The sequence below is a fragment of the Oryctolagus cuniculus genome, chromosome 11 (genome assembly GCF_051225735.1).
Source record: "Oryctolagus cuniculus isolate XC-2025 breed Fujian yellow rabbit chromosome 11, ASM5122573v1, whole genome shotgun sequence".
NCBI classification, from domain to species: domain Eukaryota; kingdom Metazoa; phylum Chordata; class Mammalia; order Lagomorpha; family Leporidae; genus Oryctolagus; species Oryctolagus cuniculus.
This window is the reverse complement of record NC_142877.1, coordinates 117,468,298-117,488,764: the sequence shown is the minus strand read 5'-3', so window position 1 is coordinate 117,488,764 and position 20,467 is coordinate 117,468,298. Positions and strand designations below refer to the sequence as shown.

At 54.1% G+C, this 20,467-nt stretch overlaps 1 protein-coding gene across 4 annotated transcripts in view; it reads right to left on the bottom strand.

The window, feature by feature from the left end:
• ZC3H7B (zinc finger CCCH-type containing 7B) overlaps nucleotides 1-14,180 on the bottom strand; it is a 53,903-nt gene extending 39,723 nt beyond the window's left edge. For 2 of the 4 annotated variants that reach the window (XR_016217056.1, XM_008275171.5), the window contains exon 1: nucleotides 13,910-14,180. The gene's annotated coding sequence lies outside the window, so the exon portion shown is untranslated. The remainder of the gene's footprint in view (nucleotides 1-13,909) is intronic. The other 2 variants (XM_089309009.1, XM_089309008.1) reach the window with 2 other exon arrangements.
• Between the last annotated feature and the right edge of the window lie 6,287 nt (nucleotides 14,181-20,467).

The following is a 20,467-nucleotide window of genomic DNA, read 5'->3' as shown; positions in this document are numbered from 1 at the left end:
CTGACACCCACATGGAAGACCTGGATGGAGTTCCAGGTTCCTGGCTTCAGCCTGGACCAATCCCAGCTGTTGCAGCCATTTGAGGAGTGAACCAGCATATAGAAGCACTCTCTCTCTCTCTCTCTCTCTCTCTCTCTCTCTCTGTCTTGCCCCTCCTCTCTGTCCCTCTTTCAGATAAATAAATAAATAAATATTAAAAAAAGAAAACCAGCTCAAATTGTCCAGAAAGTCCTCCCTGGTGTCCACGCCAGAGGGGCTGGGTGTTCCTTCCTCTGAACGTATTCCAAAGTGCACTCAGCATCTCCCAGAACCCCGCCCCTTCTCTGGGACTCCCCAATCCTGTCTCCAGCCCTGACCGTCATCCTGTTCTCAGCCCACCCCCAGTTCCTTCCACTTCACCTATTTCTCCTTTCTGCTGCCCCGTCCTCTCTTCCACAACTGTGGCCATCTGGAAGGCCCTCATTATTTTTTTTTTAAGATTTATTTATTTATTTATTTGAAAAGCAGAGTTACAGAGAGAGGGATACAGAGAGAGAGAGAGAGAGAGAGAGAGAGAGATCAGCCCCCCATCCACTGGCTCACTCTCCAAATGGCCACAATGGCTGGGGCTGTGCCATACCACAGCCTCTGGGTCTCCTGTGTAGGTGCACGGGCCCAAGCTCTTAGGTGATTTCCGTTTCCTTCCCAGGTGCATCAGCAGAGAACTGGATCGGAAGTTGGCATTTCGGAAGTGAACTGGAGCCCACATGATGCTGGTATCCCAGGCAGCGGCCCCACCTGCCAAAACATTGGCTCCTCTTTCTCTCTCTCTCTTTCTTTTCTCTCTCTCTTTCTCTTTTCTCTGTAACTTTTTCTTTTCTTTTTTATCTTTCTTTTTTCTTGAGAAAGGTTTTCCTTTCGCTGGTTCACCCCCCAAATGGCTGCTATGGCCGGCGCGCTGCCCTGATCTGAAGCCAGGAGCCAGGTGCCCCCTCCTGGTCTCCCATGGGGTGCAGGGCCCAAGCACTTGGGCCATCCTCCACTGCACTCCCGGGCCACAGCAGAGAGCTGGACTGGAAGAGGAGCAACCGGGACAGAACTGGCGCCCCAACTGGGACTAGAACCCGGGGTGTCAGTGCCACAGGTGGAGGATTAGCCAAGTGAGCTGCAGCACCGGCCTCGCCTCGCCTCTCCTCTCTTCTCCTCTCCTCTCCTCTCCTCTCCTCTCCTCTCCTCTCCTCTCCTCTCCTCTCCTCTCCTCTCTTTTCTTTTCTTTAATTTAAGGCAGAGAGACAGCGACAGAAATTCTCTATCTGCTGGTTGATTCCCAAAATGCCTGCAATAGCCAGGGCTGAGCCAGGCCAACGGCAGGAGCCTGAAACTCTATCTGGGTCTCCCACATGGACGACGGGGGTCCAAGTGCTTGAGCCATCATCTGCTCCCTCCCAGGGTGCTCATTAGCAGGAAACTGGATCAGAAGCCACATCTCAAACCAGGCCCTCCTTGGGGACAAGGGTGTCCTGAGCAGTGACTTCAGTGCTTTGCCAAATGCCCACCCCCTCACACCCTCGTCAACACCTTCCAAGAGCCCTGTCCAATCTGCTCCCATTTGGAGGTCAGGGGAAGCTGCCTAACACACAGCCAGGGCCACTCTCCTGATAGAAGCCCTTCCAAGTGTATACACACACGCGCACACACACCAATGAACGCCAAATACGCTCTGCCACCTGGGGGTGCACCGAGGCCAATTTTCTCCCTTTGATCGTGTCCCACAGACACATAGGATGTCACCATTACAGGGAGCTGGGTGAAGGGGATTCTTTATACTATTTTTGCAACTTCCTATGAGTACAAAGTTAAAAAGCAAACAGAACTGTCCACGATAACACTACAAAGAGGACCTGGTCCAAGCTCCCCAGCCTGGTGCACACTGCTACGTGGCAGGCCTGGCTACACTGCCTGCCCGTGGCCTGGAAAGCTGGGTCGCCCAGCTTCCCACGCAAGCTGCCTCCACGCCCGCAGCTTCCTACCTGGACCAATGCTCACCACTTCTCTAAAGCTCTGCTGAGACAGTGCTCCTCCAGGAAGGCTTCTCCCTCCACCCGCACTGGAACACAGCCCCCAGGCTCACCGTGGCCATGTCCCCATTTCCACCTAAATCATGAGCTCCTTGCAGGCAGAAGCCGCAGCTGACTGCTCTGTGGGATGCTCAGAGAAACAATGTAACCACAAAGATGCTGGTAGCAGCCACCACTCCGTAAGCACTTTCCCCTACCAAACATGGCCCCAGGAGCTTTAAACAGCATATGCAACCCTCACAACATCCCATCAGAAAGTACTATTATGTCCCCACTTAACAGATGAGGAAATGGAGGCACAGCAGGCGAGGAATCTGCCAGGGTCACGTTCAGTAGGCAATGGAGCTGGATTTGCCCCCGGGCAGTCAGCTCTGGAGCCCACACTCTGTCCCTCCCCACCAGGCTCTCCCTCGCCCCAGGTTTAATTAAGGAGCAGCAGGGAGTCCAGACTGCAGACACGCCGCACTCCACACAAGCACTTCCTGCGGTGACCTCATCTCCAAGAAGGCCCGGCCCTTGTGATGCACCTGGCCCCGAACGCTGACTCAGAGAGCAGGACAGGTTTAATTTTGCCAGTAGAGGATGGTCCGTCCAAGTCCTTAGGCCCCTGCACCCGCATGGGAGACCTGGAAGAAGCTCCTGGCTCCAGATCAGTGCAGCTCCAGCCATTGCAGCCAATTGGGGAGTGAACCAGTCAATAGAAGACCTCTCTCTCTCTCTCTCTCTCTCTCTCTCTCCCCCCCCCCGCCCCCGTGTAACTCTCACTTTATTTAAGAAGGGGGAGTTACAGACAGAGGGAGAGACAGAGAGATCTTCCATCTGATGGTTCACTCCCCAGATGGCTGCAATGGCCAGAGCTGGGCTAATCTGAAGCCAGGAACCAGGAGCCTCTTCTGGGTCTTCCACGTGAATGCAGGGGCCGAAGCACTTGGGCCACCTTCTACTGCTTTCCCAGGCCATGGAAGAGAAGCTGGATCAGAAGAGGAACAGATGGGACAAGAACTGGCACCCATATGGGATGCCGGCACTGCAAGTGGAGGCTTAGCCCACTACGCCACAGCGCCAGCCCCCCAATCCTGATTTTTAGTGAGCCGAGACAGAAGCACAGCTGTGGTCCAAGGGAACGGATCCCTCTTGCCATTGCACATTTCACTTTCACTTCACACCATTTAAAAGAGGGGTCTGAGCGGGCCTCTGAGGGCTTCCCTGGGCTGCCAGACGGATCTGAGATTTGAACGTCCTAAGCTGAGAATCCCAGCAGTCTACAAGGCGGGAGCTTTGTAGACTCACCTCCCACAGAAGTGAGGCTCAGAGGATCAAGACTCACCCAAGGCCACACTGCTGCAGAGGAAGAAGGCTGGCGCCAGCCTGGCCACGGCCCAGCCAGGCCACAGGCGTGAGTGTGAATGTGAATGCAATGGGCCTCAGCCTCCACAATCTTTTTTCTTTTCAACTGGCCACCTCTGCCAGGAAACCCCCCACCCCACCCAGGGCTCTCTGTCCCTCCAGTAGAAGCCAAGCCAGGAGCCAGCAGCCTGCTGATCCGCTTACACAGGGCCCCTCCTTCCTTTTTTTTTTTTTTTTTTTTTTGACAGGCAGAGTGGACAGTGAGAGAGAGACAGAGAGAAAGGTCTTCCTTTTGCTGTTGGTTCACCCTCCAATAGCCGCTGCAGCCGGTGCACCGCGCTGACCCGAAGCCAGGAGCCAGGTGCTTCCTCCTGGTCTCCCATGTGGGTGCAGGGCTCAAGGACTTGGGCCATCCTCATAGCAGAGAGCTGGCCTGGAAGAGAGGCAACCGGGACAGAATCCGGTGCCCCAACTGGGACTAGAACCCGTGTGCCACCACCGCAAGGCAGAGGATTAGCCTATTGAGCCTCGGGCCCCTCCTTCCAAAAGCTTGTCCCACAACCTGGAGCCAATCTGCTCAGAAACGGCTCCAACAGCCCAGGCTGTCTCTGCAGCCCAGGCTCCTGCATCCCCATTACAACCCATGGGATATGCTGTTGAAGTGAGATATTTAAAAAGTAACTCTCCTGAGCCAGTGTTGCAGGGCAGTGGGTTAAGCCACTGCCTGGAACACCAGCACTCCCTGTGAGTGCAGGTTCAAGTCCCAGCTGCTCCACTTCCAATCCGACTCCCTGCTAACGTGCCTGGGAAAACAGCCCAAGTCCTAGGGCCCCTGCCACCCATGTGGGAGACGTGGATGGAGTTCCAGGCTCCTGGCTTTGGCCTGGCCCAGCCCCAGCTATTCTGGCCATTTGAGGAGTGAACTAGCAGATGGAAGATGTCTTTCTCTGTCTCTCCCTCTTTCCATGTTGCTCAGCCTTTCATATAAATAAAACAAATCTTTTTTTTTTTTTTTTTTTTTTTTTGACAAGCAGAGTGGACAGTGAGAGAGAGAGAGACAGAGACAGAGAGAAAGGTCTTCCTTTGCCGTTGGTTCACCCTCCAATGGCCGCCATGCTGATCCGACGGCAGGAGCCAGGTACTTATCCTGGTCTCCCAGGGGGTGCAGGGCCCAAGCACTTGGGCCATCCTCCACTGCACTCCCGGGCCACAGCAGAGAGCTGGCCTGGAAGAGGGGCAACCGGGACAGAATCCGGCGCCCCGACCAGGACTAGAACCTGGTGTGCCAGCGCCGCAAGGCGGAGGATTAGCCTAGTAAGCCGCGGCGCCAGCCAATAAAACAAATCTTAAAAAAAAAACAAAAAAAAAAAAAAACAAAAAAAAAAAAAAAACAAAACAAAAACAACTCATTGTCAAACCCTTGGAAACCAGCGGCATGTTAAGAAACAAAACTGGCCGGCGCCGCGGCTCACTAGGCTAATCCTCCGCCTAGCGGCGCCGGCACACCAGGTTCTAGTCCCAGTTGGGGCGCCGGATTCTGTCCCGGTTGCCCCTCTTCCAGGCTAGCTCTCTGCTGTGGCCAGGGAGTACAGTGGAGGATGGCCCAGGTGCTTGGGCCCTGCACCCCATGGGAGACCAGGAAAAGCACCTGGCTCCTGCCATCGGATCAGCGCGGTGCGCCGGCCGCAGCGCGCCGGCCGCGGTGGCCATTGGAGGGTGAACCAACGGCAAAAGGAAGACCTTTCTCTCTGTCTCTCTCTCTCACTGTCCACTCTGCCTGTCAAAAAAAAAAAAAAAAGAAAAGAAAAAGAAACAAAACTGAGAGGCTGGCATCATTGTGGTGCAGCAGGTAAAGCCACTGCCTGCAATGCCAGGATCCTGGCTGCTCCACTTCCAATCCAACTCCCTGCTAATGGCCTGGGAAAACAATGGAAGATGGTCCAAGTGCTTGGTTCCCTGCCTCCCATGCAGGAGACCTGGAAGAAGCTCCTGGCTTCGGTCTGGCCCAGCCCTGGCCATTAAGGCCATCTGGGGGGTGAACCTGTAGGTGGAAGACTTCTCTCCCTCTCTCTGCCTCTCCCTCTGACTTTCAAATAAACAGATAAATATTTAGAAAAAGAAAAGAAAACCAAAATCACCCAGGTCCTCTCTACCATCATGCACAGCTTGCTTGCTCCTGAGCAGCCAGGTCCCCGAGGCTGCTCCCAGGGACCTTGGACATCCTGGCCATGCACCGTGGGCGCTGAGAGTTCGTGGGCTGCTCTGCCCAGCTTGCTTCCATGCCCGATCCAGTTTCTGATCCAATGGGCATGCAGGCCGTCCACCAGGCCTGTGATCCCATCCAGCACTGTCACAGACAGCTTTCCCAGTGGCTCTGTGAGCCTCAGTTCTGTCATCTGCAAGGCGAGGCTGAGGACAGGCACCTGTCCAGCTGTTCTGCAGATTTACACAGTAGGCCTCCCCCAAGAGGAGATCAGAAATGGGCATTTCTTCTGGACCGGGTGACTGGCAACTTTCCCATCGACCAACTCCAGCTTCCTTGCAGTTTCTGGCCAGACTGCTCCTTCCTGGCCAGGGCTGCTCTGTGGCTAAGTTGCTGTTACTACATATTCATTTATTCAACAAAGCACCCTGGGGCACCTTTATGTGCCAGGGCTTCTGCAGGCGCTGAGGAAGCACAGTTAACAGAGTCCCCGCTGGGGCGGGCACTGTGGTGCCGTTGGTTAAGCCGCCATGTGGGATGCCTGCATCTTATATCCCAGTGCCAGGATCCGCTGTCACCTCAGAATCTTTTTTTTGTTTTTAAGATTTATTTATTTATTTGAGAAGCAGAGTTATGGGGGAGAGGGGGGGAGAAAGATGTTCCATTTGCTGGTTCACTCCCCAAATGACCACAAAGGCAGGAGCTGGGCCAACCTGAAGCCAAGAGCCAGGAGCTTCCTCCGGGTCTCCCACATGGATGCAGGGACCATCTTCTACTGCTTTCCCAGGTGCATAGGCAGGGAGCTGGATTGGAAATGGAGCAGCTGGGACACAAACTAGCACCCATATGGGATGCCAGCACTACAAGGCAGAGGCTTAACCTACTACACCACAGTGCCGGCCTCCACTTCAGTTTCTGATCCAACGCCCTGCTAATGAACACCCTGGGGAGCAGCCAATGACGGCTCAAGAACTTGGGTCCTTGCCACCCACATGGGAGCCCTGGATGGAGTTCTGGGCTCGTGGCTTCAGTCTGACCCAACTCTGGCTGTTGCAGGCATTTGGGAAGTAAACAAGCAGATGGAAGTTCTCCCCAACCCCACCCTTGTCACTCTGCCTTTCAAACAAATAAAAATAAAATTAAAAAGCATAAAAAAATAAAGCCCTTTCCCAGGGTCCCTGTATGGAGTTTCTGGTTCTCAGCTCTGGCCTGGTCCAGCCCCAGTCTTGGTGGATATTGGGGAGTGAACCAGCAGATGTGAGGTCTCTCTGTGGGTGTGTCTCCTTTCTTCTCAAATTAAATAAACGAATACATAAATCAAAGAGTCAGTGTTAAATGCACAAGGCAAGCAAAGAGACAGCTAAGAATTACAAAGAAACTAAAACAGGAAGCATGGCACTGAGTGACGGAGGGTGGATGGGACGGGAAGGCTCTTAAAGCAGGCAGTCACCGAAGACGGCGAGTGCCAGGGACACAGTGCACCGGGCACAGGAGCAATGGCCTTGAGGCAGCAACCAGCTGAGGGTGCTCAGGGAGAGGAGGCGGCAGGCCAGGGAGGAGAGCAAGCCAACAGGAAGCAAGGGAAGTGGGGGAAGCAGGGGGGGCCAAGGCCAAGGCCAGTCAGAGAGCTCCACGCAGGCCATGCTGGGAGCCAGGGCTGGTCCCTGTGTGGCAGGAAACCGCCGGCAGGTTTCAGCAGCCACAACTTAGATCTCAAGAAGATGCCTTTAGCTGCTGTGTGGAAGACGGAAGACAGGAGGGACAGTCAGGTTAGTCTAGAGGCTACTGCCACGTTCCAGGCCTGGATCAAAGCAGAAAGTGGAGGATTCAGGAATATTCTAAAAGTTATTCAAGTCTTTCCAGCTTTGTAAGTTCCTTCGTTTGACCCTGTGGATACCAGAGGCAGACAAAACGGGATCAGTGTGACTGTTTCACAGAGGAGACTCAGGTGGGGGCGGGAGGCAGGTGTTTGGACTCTGTTTAAGGTGCTGCTTGGGACACCCAGACCCCATATCAGAGTGCCTGGGTTCGAGTCCCAGCTCCACTCCTGGTTCTATTTTCCTGCTAATGCACACTCAGGAGGCAGCAGGAGATGGCTCAAGTACTTGGGTCCCTGCAACCCACATGGAAGACTGACCGAGCACTGGGCTCCCAGCTTCAATCTGGCCCAGACGCTTTTGCAGGTATCTGGACAGTGAACCAGCAGTAGGAAAATCTGTCAATTTCTCTGCCTTTCAAATAATACCATAAATGAATAAATTTTTTTGGCCGGCGCCGCGGCTCACTAGGCTAATCCTCCGCCTAGCGGCGCCGGCACACCGGGTTCTAGTCCCGGTTGGGGTGCCGGATTCTGTCCCGGTTGCCCCTCTTCCAGGCCAGCTCTCTGCTGTGGCCAGGGAGTACAGTGGAGGATGGCCCAGGTGCTTGGGCCCTGCACCCCATGGGAGACCAGGAAAAGCACCTGGTTCCTGGCTCCTGGCTCCTGCCATCAGATCAGCGCGGTGCGCCGGCCGCAGCGCGCCGGCCGCAGAGGCCATTGGAGGGTGAACCAACGGCAAAGGAAGACCTTTCTCTCTGTCTCTCTCTCTCTCACTGTCCACTCTGCCTGTCAAAAAAAATTAAAAAAAATAAAAATAAATGAATAAATTTTTTTAATGAAACGGAGGGGGCCAGTGTTGTGGCATTGCAGGTGAAGCCATGGCCTGCGATCCACACATCATCCCATGTGGGTGCCAGTTGGAGTCCCAGCTGCTCCACTTCCAATCCAGCTCTCTGCTATGGTCTGGGAAAAGCAGTAGAAGGTGGTCCAAGTGCTTGGGCCCCTGTACCCACGTGGGAGATCTGGAAGAAGCTCCTGGCTCCTGGCTTCAGCCTGGCCCTGCCCCAGCTGTTCTAGCCCTTTGGGAAGTGAACCAGTGAATGGAAAGACCCCCCCACCCTCTCTGCCCGTCTCCCTCTCTGTCCCTGTAACTCTGCCTTTCAAATAAATAAATCGTAAAAAATAAATCAACGATGTTGATAAACTAGAAAATTCAAAAGATGGCAAAGTTAAAAAAAAATGAAACTGAGGCCAAGAACAACAAAATGCTTGTGCCCCAGCTCACGAAGCCAGCGTGGGCTGCATTTGGGAATAGAAAGCAGGACTTTGGACTCCTTGCTCTGTGTTTTTCTGCCAGCAGAGGCACAGAGCATGACATGGAATGTTCCAGGGAACAAGGCACAGATGAATGAGGGTGGCCTCTGGAAACCCCAGAAAGGTCACAGCCTCTACCTTCCTTGCAGCTCTCATGGGAAGTGCTCAATGAGCGGCAGCTGGCCGGCCCCCAGCACTTCAGAAACAAGAGCTGGCCAGAAGACACAGCTCTGGGCCTCAGAGCATCCAGTGCCCTCCCTGGACCCTTTCCAATTCCGTCCAGAGCAGCAAGAGCCAGAGGGTGCGTGACACCTCTTACTTGAAAGATTGTCGTGACAATTAATGAGCTTTTAGGTATAAACACGACACAGAAAATAGTTTCCTGGAGAGTGGAAATAACTTTAAAAAAAAAAAAGATTTTATTTATTTGAAAGGCAGGGTTAGAGAGGGAGAGACAGATCTCCCACCTGCTGGTGCACTCCCCAAGTGTCTGCAACCTCAGGAGCTGGGCCATGCAGAAGCCAGGAGTCTGGGACTCCATCTGGGTCTCCCGTGTGGGTGCGTGACGGGGCCTAAGCACTTGCTATCCGTGGTACAGTGGCAGGGAGCTGGATCAGAAGCAGAGCAACCAGGAGTCAAACCCACGCCCACATGGGATACTGGCCTCCCAGGCAGCGGCTTACCACTGCACCGCAGTGCTGGCCCCAACAGGGAGTAACTTGAAGGCACCTCCACCGCACCGCAGTGCTGGCCCCAACAGGGAGTAACTTGAAGGCACCTCTCCTGCAGGGAGGCTAAGACCTGGATTCTGGAGGCCAACAGGCCTGGCTCCATCTGACTTCCTGTTCTACCACCGCTATATGATTTTGGATCTCGCTGAGCCTCAGGCTCCGCCTCTCTGCTAACAATTATTCCTGTCTCAAAGACAGTGCTGGCTCGCAGTGGCTCTAAACACGCAGTGGTTGCTGTCGCCTGTGTCTCCACCTCTGATACGGGGCACGGGGATTGCTGAAGTTGACTAGCTGGTTCCGAAGCAGAGAAGGCAGAAATGCGGCTGCTTGTCCCTGTGATGGAGAGACAGCGCTAAGGCGCCTGCAGAAGCCATCAGGATGCTCGCAAAGAAACGGACTCACTGGGGCAATAACCAAGGCTTGATGGGGTCCCGGAGCTAGCGACGACAGAGAAAGGAAATCGAGCCTGCTTCCAATGGGCCATTAAATGTGATGAAAGGAGCAGGCTTCTGCAGGGGCTCAGGGGAGCTGACACAGTGGGTCGTCGTCGCTCCGTCAGGCCAGGCTGGGCCTCCGGCTTCGGGCTGCGGCTCGGCCCTCCTCAGGGGACACCTCTACCTCCTGCTGTCTGAACAATGCACAGGTCTGCACTGTTGGCCCCAGCAGTCCCCCCTCCCCTGCCTGTCCCACACGGGGCCAACTCCAAAGATAGACCGCCTGGGCTTTATGCTGTGTAGCTCTGCTGCTTATGCAATGTCACTTCGCCTCCCTGCCCCATGGTTTCTTGATCAGTAAGATGGAGAGAACGGCAGTGCCCACCTACAGGGCTGCTATGAGGATTAAATTAGCTCACCTAGGAAAAACCACGCCCCAAAGGGCCTGGCCAACCAGGGCACGGCTGGACCGGTATGCATTCAAGTAATGCAGAGTGTAAAACCCCTCTAGCTGGTCTCGTTGAGATTCTTGTCCTAATCCCCAGGCACAGGCTAGCATCACACATCATCAGATCTCAGGGCTTGCTTTCAGAAGGGGAAACTGAGACCCAGAGAGCCAAAGGGACCACCACAGTGGCACAGCCCAAGAGGAACCTTAACTCACATGTGCCCCCTACCCTGTGGCTGTACCAGGTGACCTGTTCCTTCTCCACGTCTCCCTGCCTTTGCTCCTCTCAGCTCCCTGCTCAGAACGCCCTTTCTCTGGCTTTCCTCAATCCATCTTTCAAGTGGCGCTGCTTCTAGCAAGAACTTCCTTCCACTCACTGGAAAAATAAACCATTCTCTCCTCCACTGGGGAAAGACTTAGCTTGACAGTGCAAGGGCCAAAAGCGTCCTCCTGGCACACCCACCGGGGCTGCAGGCAGAGAGGGAGTCAGACCTAGATCCTGCCCTGGGGAAGCTCAGGTTCATCACCCATACCGTCTCATGCCCAAGCCCTGAGCCGGATGTACACAACCCAGACACCCAGCAGGACAGAACTAACTCCAGTCTCCCAGTTCAGCCCCAGCCCTCCATGCACCACCACCTGTTTCCAGAAGCCTAGTGTAGCACTTTCGCTGGGTCCGCCCTGCAGAGCCCCAGGACAGACACCACACCAGTCCAGTGGAACCTCCTGGTCTGGGGAGAGCCTGCACCTCTACCCTTGCGGCTTTTGCTGACTCAGCCCAGCCCAGTGTGTGTTCTCGTCCACGCACCAGAGCAGAGGCTGGCCACAGGAAGCAGCAGCACCTTCAAGAGTCATGGTTCGGCCTGCGCCGCAGCTCACTAGGCTAATCCTCCACCTTGCGGCGCCGGCACACCGGGTTCTAGTCCCGGTCAGGGCACTGGATTCTGTCCCGGTTGCCCCTCTTCCAGGCTAGCTCTCTGCTGTGGCCAGGGAGTGCAGTGGAGGATGGCCCAAGTGCTTGGGCCCTGCACCCACATGGGAGACCAGAAGCACCTGGCTCCTGCCTTCAGATCAGCGTGGTGTGCAGGCTGTGGCAGCCATTGGAGGGTGAACCAATGGCAAAAGGAAGACCTTTCTGTCTCTCTCTCTCACTGTCCACTCTGCCTGTCAAAAATAAAAATAAAATAAAATTTTAAAAAAGAGAGACATGATTCAAACCCAGCCAGGCGGCCTTGGTCCTGCATTCCCGAATTTCCTCACCTGGGAATGCAGATAACGCATTCAGGGAACCACTGGAGGTTCAGCACAGAAGCAACAGCGGCTGGCCCAGGAACTCCTCCTCCTTCTCCCTGGCCACGCCTCCCCACTCCTTTCTGGCAGAAGCCTTTCCCACTTTTCCCAGTTTACCACTTCCACCATATGTGCATGACTCCAGACCAGAGCATTTTCTTGTTCTCTCACTGGTCTGTCCCTGTGAACTTCCTTTTTCCAGCCAGCCTGCAGGTGACATCAATCCCAAACCTGCCCCACAGCATCTCACAAGAGGCTAGAAAAGCAACGTGCTGAGCCACAGCCAGGGCTCCCGAAAGGCAAGGATCTGGGAGACAGAAAACAGCCGGTCCCAGCCCTGCTTCTCTGACTTTCCAGAAAGATACCCAATGCTCTGGGCCTCAGGTCTCTCACCTGAGAAACAGATGGAAAATGTCTACCCAGGGGCCGGTGCTACGGCATAGCAGGTAAAGCCTCCGCCTGCAGGGCCGCATGCCATATGGGTGCTGGTTGAGTCCCAGCTGCTCCTCTTCCAATCCAGCTCCCTGCTGTGGCCTGGGAAAGCAGTAGAAGATGACCCAGGTCCTTGGGCCCCTGCACCCACGTGGGAGACCTGGAAGAAGCTCCTGACTCCTGGCTTCAGATTGGCCCAGCTCCACCCTTACGGCCATCTGGGGAGTGAACCAGCGCATGGAAACTCTCTCTCTGCCTCTCTCTAACTCTGCCTCTCAAATAAATAAATAAATCTTGGAAGAAAGATGTCTATCCAAGGACAGATGAGCCAAGCCATGTTATAAACTAAAAGGTGCTATTTAAGAGATTCACTGATGTCTCAACTTTCCTCATGTTTGAGACGGAGGTCAGCTCATCCCAAACTTCTTAACCCCGCCAATAAGCCCCCAAAATTCGCATTCTGAGCTGTCCCCACTTGCATGGCAAGCCATCAGTTCAGAACTCAGAGCCCAAGGCCCACACAGTCTCTCAGCCATCCTCAATGTTCCTGTCTCACACCTGCTCCAGCCAGGAGCAGGGTCCCTCGCCAGGGGCCAGCCTCTCTTGGGGAGGTGACAGTGGAGAAAGGAGAGGGAGGGTATGGTTGGGGGCGGGGGCAGGTAGTAGAACCAAAGATGCTTTTAGAATTCTGTGTCCAACACAGTTGCTAAATGTACTATAATTATCACATTTGTGTGCAAATTCAAGAATCTGCATTCTGCTATTTTCATCAGACTGGATGGATCCCTGGCACCCAGGAAAATGGCAAGAAGTTGGAGCTGCTTGTCTTCAGAGAAATGAAATCCCCGATGCTGCGGCTGTGGGCCACCGGCCCCCCACTCCAGGCCCACCGCTCAAGCTCCCCAGACTCCCATTTGGGACCCCTGCCCTCCGGTCTGCCCCTGGTACCACGCAGACACCACAGTCCCCCGGGGCTATCAGAGAGAATGGTTTCCACACGGTGTTTTTTTTTTTTTTTTCTCCCCTCTGCACAAATGCTTTGTCTCTATGTAAACGACCCACAAACCAGGCACCTTAAAAACACCCCAACCAGAGTTGAAGGGGAAAGGGGAGTAAAGAGGAGAGGGAGCAGGCCTCCCAGGAGGCCCTCAAGCCCCGGGTGGGCAGGAGGCGGGTCCCAGGCTGGGGTCCGAGGCTCCGCAGGGGCGACCCCCGGGATCCAGAGCCTGCCTGCCGCGTACCCCCCACGAGCTCCCAGCACGGACCGCCCACGGCCCCCTCCCTTCCCGGAGCCCAGGGTCAGACCCCGCGACCGGAAATGCCCTCCTGCCCCGTGAGCCCAGACCGCGCCCCCCTTTCCTGCCGCCCCCTGCCCCTGAGCCAGGCCGCAGGCCCTGAATCCCCGGGCTCGCGTGACTGCCGCAGCCGCCAAGGGCGGCCCATCGGGCGGCCGCGGTCCCTGGCCCTCGCCGCGGCACCTCCAACACCTTGGGCAGTGCGGGGCCAGGATGAACACAAAAGCAAGAGAAACGGTGCCAGCGACGCCCCTGATGGGTAGGGGGAGGGGGCCGGCCAAGCAACCGCGAACCCCCAAAGCGGGAGAGCCCCGCACAGAAACAAATTCCATGACACCCCCCGGCCGCCGCGGCAGGTGCCCCCGGCCGCACCACAACTCTGCAACTTCGGGGCAGGGCTCCCCAAAAGGGAGGAATGGGGTTCGGGGAGGCTATTGCTTTATCTGTCCAGGTGGCCGCGCGCGTCTCCGGCCCGCCCGCCCGCGCCCGGGTGGCCCCGGCCTCTGTGCCCGCGGGGCCGGGCCGCGCCAAGCACTCACCTCGGCCGGGCTGCGCTCCCCGCGGGCCTGCGCCGAGCCCGATAAATGGTATGCTATGACTAGAGGTATGATTACGTTATTATTATTAGTAATAATAAGAGTAAATGCTATTTAATTACGGGCGGCCGCATCCTGCTCCCGGTGCCGCCGCCCCGGCAGCTCGGCCCATGTGGCTCCGGAGCGCTCCCCGTCCATCTCCAGCCTCGGCCGGCCGCTCGCGGCAGCGCCCGCTCCAGGCGCCGTCTCCCGGCGGCTCTTCCTCCTCGGGTCCTAGAGCGCAGCTGCCCGCGCCGCGCCACGCCGCGCCCGGGTGGGCGGCGCGGGCTGCGCACCTGCGGGCCGGGGAGGGGGCGTCGCGGAGCCCCCTCTTCCTCGGGGGGCGCTCATGCCCGGAATTCGCCCTTCTTTTTAAAAAAATATCTCTTTGGGGGCAGTGATGCGTTTCTGGGGCTGATGTCGGTGCAAACAGCGCCTTCCCCCTCCCCAGCTGTGTCCAAGGCCCCCCCTGGTTTCCAGGTGTTTGCGCCCTGTTCCCGGACCCCTCTGAAGACCACAGGCTGGGATGGGAGAGAAATGATTTTCCGGCGACGTTTCTGGTTAACGAGAGTCCTTTATTCAAGGGGGGCTCAGCGTGAGAGGTGTGGGGACCCACTGCGGTGGGTTTTGCAGTGAGGGAGATTCGGTATGGAAATGTATAGCCAAGGAACAAGATGGGACCCAGGGGGTGGAAAAGGACTACAGGGGCCCCTCAGGAGTTACAGGGTTTCTAGCTAAACTGATGAAGGCAGCCCCCCCCCCCCCATGCACTGTCCTAGGGGGTGGAGGAGGAGGAGGAGGAAGATCCCGCTGAGATATTGGAGATGACCAGAAATGGAAGGCGGCAGGAGATTCTAGGTAGAATGATTTAACATGATGCCAGCTGAAACTGGACAATGCAGAAGGGAACAGCCAAGTCCAAAAGTGGGGTCCTCTTTGAAATGTTGGAGGACGCCCAAGTAGAGGTCAGGCCAGGGGAGAATCCATATCAGGTGTCTTTTTGCAGAGGTATTGAGGCAGCTTAGAAAACCCTCCAGGTAAAGTGAGAGTAACCAGTCAGGCCAGCTCTAAGCATCACTGGCACTGCCTCAGGGCTGGGAAAGGTGCATCTGAACCCAGAGCTTCGGGTTCCAAAGTGTTCAACAGCCCCCGCCCCCATACTGCCTGCACATGGATGCCAGCAGGACTCACACCTCTCAAGTTTCCCTCCCCTCTCTTCATTTTATGTACCCATGCGTGTGCATACACACACGTGTTGTATGTGCATCTGATTTATTTCAGATCGTCTGAGAGCCTGGCAGACTTGCTCTCTGTAGGGTATCTCTTCCACCGACATTTGCACCAGGCACAGTTTTAGGAAGCGCGGCTGCTACAGTGAGACAAACGTTACATGTTTAGATACACTGTGTCCATGCTAGCAAGACAAGAAGCTGGAGCTGCGTTTGTTTACTCACCTACCGCAGTAACCCTGGGACATTGCAGGAGCTCAGAGGTGAAGAAGCTGGCACCAGGAGGCGGGGTCTGTCTCCAGAAACTGTGCCTCACCTGGCCTCTGGCACTTTCCACTGTGTCTGCTTTTTTCTTTTTTTTTAAGTTTTAAAAATTTATTTACTTGAAAGGCAGAGTGACAGAGACAAAGAGAGAAATGTTTCATCCACTGGTTCACTCCCCAGATGGCCTCAACAGCGGTTAGAACTCCCTCCTTGTCTCCTAGGTGGGTGTCAGGGGCCCAGGTATTTGGACCATCTTCTGCTGCCTTCTCAGGCACAGTAGCAGGGAGTTGGATCCAAAGTAGAGACACTGGAATCTGGGATGCTGATGGCGGCAGCTTAACCCACTGCGCCACAACTCTGCTTTCTGGGAGGCTTAGAAGCAGCTGTGCCTCCAGCAGTTCTCAAACTCTTGTGTGGGAGCCTTCCCCCTGCCTCACCACCCTCAGAGTCACAGCAAAAAGACAGCCTCAGGCGTGCAAAGGATGGACATTCGTGCCCAGGAGGAAAAGCAGAGGCCTGTGGCTCTCAGACGTTTAATGGGAAACCAGCCCTTCTGGGTTTCGAAGGTCATCTGGGGTTCCAGCTCCATGGGCTAAGGGCAGTAATAGCTGAGCCTGGTGATTCAGAGGCAAGTGGTGTAGTTGGAAAGACCAGGGTCCCCGCTCTGCCGCTTGCAGAGCTGTGTGTGACCCCAGGCAATTGAATAGCCTCTGTTTCCTCATTTGTAAGATAAGAACACTGAATCCACATAAAGTTTCAAGGATTGCAATGAAAGTATGCTGCAGTGCATGTCCTCCGGTTCTCAGTACAGGATGAATGAATGCCCTGTTACTTGCAATCAGACACGCTTAGAAACGTACACACTGGGCACCATGGCTGTGATCACTCCCATTGTACAGTTAAGGGTGTTGAAGCCAGGTGGACTAACGCACCTTGCCTTAAGTGAACTAGCTGCCAGGGGTTTGGAGATCCTGCCGTCCCAGGCTGCTAGTGACATAACACATATCCTGAAAAGAGGATTGTCCAAAATTCAAGGGGCTCAGCTGGCTGCCAGTCCCCTCTGTCTGCCTCTGCCTGGCATTAACTTGTTGTAAGACCCCAATCCTAGCCAACCCTAGCTTCCTCCATAGCATTGGGAAAAAGGATCGGGAGACTGGTACCAGTGGGCTATTTGCCGGGCAGCAGGGCTCTGTCCACACATAAAAGCTGAAAAAACAGTAAGAGCTACCAGCCAGCGCTTTGCGAATGGTGATGTGCTTGCTTCCTCTCTCAAAAGCCCTGTAAAGCAGGTGCTTGCTGTCTTTACTCATTCTCCTGTGAGGAATACACAGAAAGCAGTTAAGTGACTTGGTCACACAGCTCAAAAAGAGGCAGAGGCAGGATTCAGTCCCAGGTTTATCCACCTATAAGGCAGTGACCCCTGCACCAGGATGTGAACACCTTAAGTGTTTGGTGCAGCTGCTTGGGACACCTGCGTCCCCTATCAGAGTGCCTGGCTCAAGCCTCAGCTCCTCTACTTCTGACACAGCTGATGGCTGATGTACACTCTAAGGTACTTAAGCCCCTGCCACCCCCGTGGGTGACCTTGGGGTTCCTGGATTCTAGCTAGGCCTGGCCCAGTCACAGGTGTTGGGAACATTTGGAGGATGAACCACTGGATGAAATAGCTCTCTGTCTCTCTGCCTTACAAATATAATGAAGATAAATAATTATTTTAAAGAAAATCCTTTAAAAAATATGGATCTGTCACCAGTTTATACCCAAGGGCTTGTCACATGACTGGATGAATGGGGAATGGGAGGCAGAGGCTCATGTTCCTGACTCTGAGGAACTGACAGGCACATCATTAGCCTCTTCTTCAGTGAGCACCTTCTGTGCCAGCCTTAGGCCTTCTTGTCTCCTGGGAGAGCCAGAGTTGTAACCAGGTGCAGGGTTCATTTGCTCGCCCTACAAATAGTCCTTGAGAGGCCCATGTCCTGACAGCTTCAGCATAGCCCCAGGTCCTAGAATTCCAGCAAGAATTTTTTTTTTCATTTTTAAATGTTTGTTTATTTGAAAGGCAAGAGAGAAAGACCTTCCTTCTGCTGGTTCACTCCTCAAATAGCTGCAAAGGCCGAGCATAGCTATGCCAAAGCCAGAAGCCAAGAACTCCATCCAGATATCCTATGTGTGTGGCAGGGGCCCAAGCACTTGAGCCATCTTCTGCTGCTTTCCCAGGAAGGACGCCTTCACCAAGAACCTGACAATGCTGGCACTCTGATCTTGGACTTCCAGCCTCCAGAGAAATAAATTTGTGCTTCATATTCTGCCACTCAGTCTACAGTGTTTGTTCTAGATGATTGAAACAGGATATAACAAGAGGACAGCCATGTCTCACCTAATGCAGGGATACATAGTGAGAAAGTTGTCGCTAGGTGATTTTGTTGTCAAGCCAGCATCATAGACTGTGTGGAATCTCCAAGTATGCATCTAGGTTATGCGGCATGTACCATCATGTATGTGGTCTGTCATTGACTGACATGTTAGGCAGTGCTTGACTGTGTGAGGGGCTTCAACATGTACGTGGGAAAGTGGGATTGAAGGGACAATGTGCATGTTCCATGAACTTTCTGAAGCCCCTGTGCTTACCCCAGAATCTGACAGCTTGTGTGTCTGTCTGAATGGGCTATGAAGTGGCCAGCTCTCTCTCACACACTCTGTGTGTTTCTGCGATGGTGCTTTTGGATATATATATTAATTAAAAAACCAGGGCTGGGGCCAGCACTGTGGCATAGCAGGCAAAGCCACTGCCTGCAATGTTGGTATCCCATACGGGCGCCGGTTTAAGTCCCGGCTGCTCCACTTCTGATCAGCTCTCTGCTATGGCCTGGGAAAGCGGAAGTTTCTGGGTGCCTGCACACATATGGGAGACCCAAAAGAAGCTCCTGGCTTCGGATCAGCCCAGCTGCAGCCACTGTGGCCCTTTGGGAAGTGAACCAGCAGATGGAAGACTCCTCTCTCTCTCTCTTTGCCTCTGCCTTTCTATAACTCTGCCTTTCAAATAAATTTTAAATTTTTTTATTGAGGGGCTGGGCATTGTGGAGAAGTAAGTTCTTTTTTATTATTATTATTTTTTGACAGGCAGAGTGGACAGTGAGAGAGAGACAGAGACAGAGAGAAAGGTCTTCCTTTGCCGTTGGTTCACCCTTCAATGGCTGCCGCGGCCAGCGCGCTGATCCGATGGCAGGAGCCAGGTACTTATCCTGGTCTCCCAGGGGGTGCAGGGCCCAAGGACTTGGGCCATCCTCCACTGCACTCCCGGGCCACAGCAGAGAGCTGGCCTGGAAGAGGGGCAACCGGGACAGAATCGGGACTAGAACCTGGTGTGCTGGCACCGCAAGGCAGAGGATTAGCCTAGTGAGCTGCGGCGCCGGCCAGGAGAAGTAAGTTCCTGCAGTACCTATATCCATGCCCCCATCATGTGCTGGTTCCTGTTGCTGTCCCTCCACTCCCCATCCAGCTTCCTGCTAGTGCATCCTGAGAGGCAGCAGATGATGGCTCAAATGCTTGAGACTCTGCCATCCCTGTGGGAGACTTGCATTGGCTGCCAGGTGGTAGCTTTGGGATCCACATGGAAGGAAGGCCTATACTTCCGGGAATGGAGAAGTCCCTACCTGTGCTTCTGGGGAAGAAAAGTCCTTGTCAAGGTCCCCGCAGGTGCCTAAAGGTCAACCAATGAGGATCAGAGCCGCCACAACCTTTAACCCCCATGCCCTGAATCTATAAAATCTATAAAAGGAGCCCTCCCAATCCCTGGCCCCCACTCTGTTGCTCTGTTGGGGTCGGTGAACCTCGCCCGGGAGCGGAATCCCAATAAAAGCCTGTGAATTAATTGATTTGTCTGCCTGGGAAGATTTGTTACACACCAGACACCTTGCACCAGGCTCCTGGAGTTAAACTATATAAACTACTTGCAAGTCAGGGAATTAGGGAGAGGGAGAAAGAGAGAGAAAGAGATCTTCTATTCACTGGTCCATTTCCCAAATGCCTATAACAGCTGGGGCTAAGCCAGACCAAAGCCAGGAGCCAGGAACTCCACCCTGGTCTCCCATGTGGGTAGCAGGAACCCAAGTACTTTGGCCATCATCTGCAGTCTCCCAGAATGCACATTAGCAGGAAGTTAGAATGGGGAGCAGAGCTAGGATTCAAACCTAGGCACTCCCATTTGGGATGCCGACTTAATTGCTGCGCCAAATGTTTACCTCCAACTTTCTTCTTTATGCTCTTTTGCAACTCTATTATTTTAAAATTACTCGCAGTTTTTATTAAAAACAAAGAAATCTATTTCCATCTTGGGGCAAAAAACATATTAAAAAGGAAGACACCAGGAAACCCTCCACAAACACTCAGAGTGGAATTTAAGGTTCCTGGTGAGATCCCATCCATCTTAGAACCGCTGCTGCTGCTGCTGTGTCTGTTACAATGTAGATGTTGGATAACTGTTTGTGGAGGGAACCAATTGTTTCAAATATGAGTTATTTATCGAGGGGAGCCCCAGGGGAGTGTCCTTCATACACAGATGATGACCACTTACTCCCTCCTCCCAGCCTACCTAGTCATATGGGTGGGTGGGGGTGGGCAGCCCCTTGAGCCCAGGCCAGCAGGCCCTCACCCCCTCTGAGGACTGGGGAATGTCTCTCCACATTCCTCACGCGTCAGGCATACTTTAGCCCTTTGTTTTTGATCTGACTAAATGGCAAATCTGCAGCCTTGGTTGCTGTTTTTTGTTTTTCAGGAAATAAGCATAAATATTGTTATATATTCCATTTATAACTGGCAATTAAGTTTGCTTTCAGGAACCAGAATGGAATTTAAAACACCCAGTTAGGTGAACCAGACAAATCAGAGACAGCCTGCTCTTCCCTTCTAAACATTCTTTGGAAAAGTTTTTAAGAGAAAAGTCTAGAGCACTCCTCAGTCTGTTCCCCTCATCCCCGCCTCACACTTCACAAAGTGACTTGCTCTGTGTGTGCATGGAAAATGACCCCAA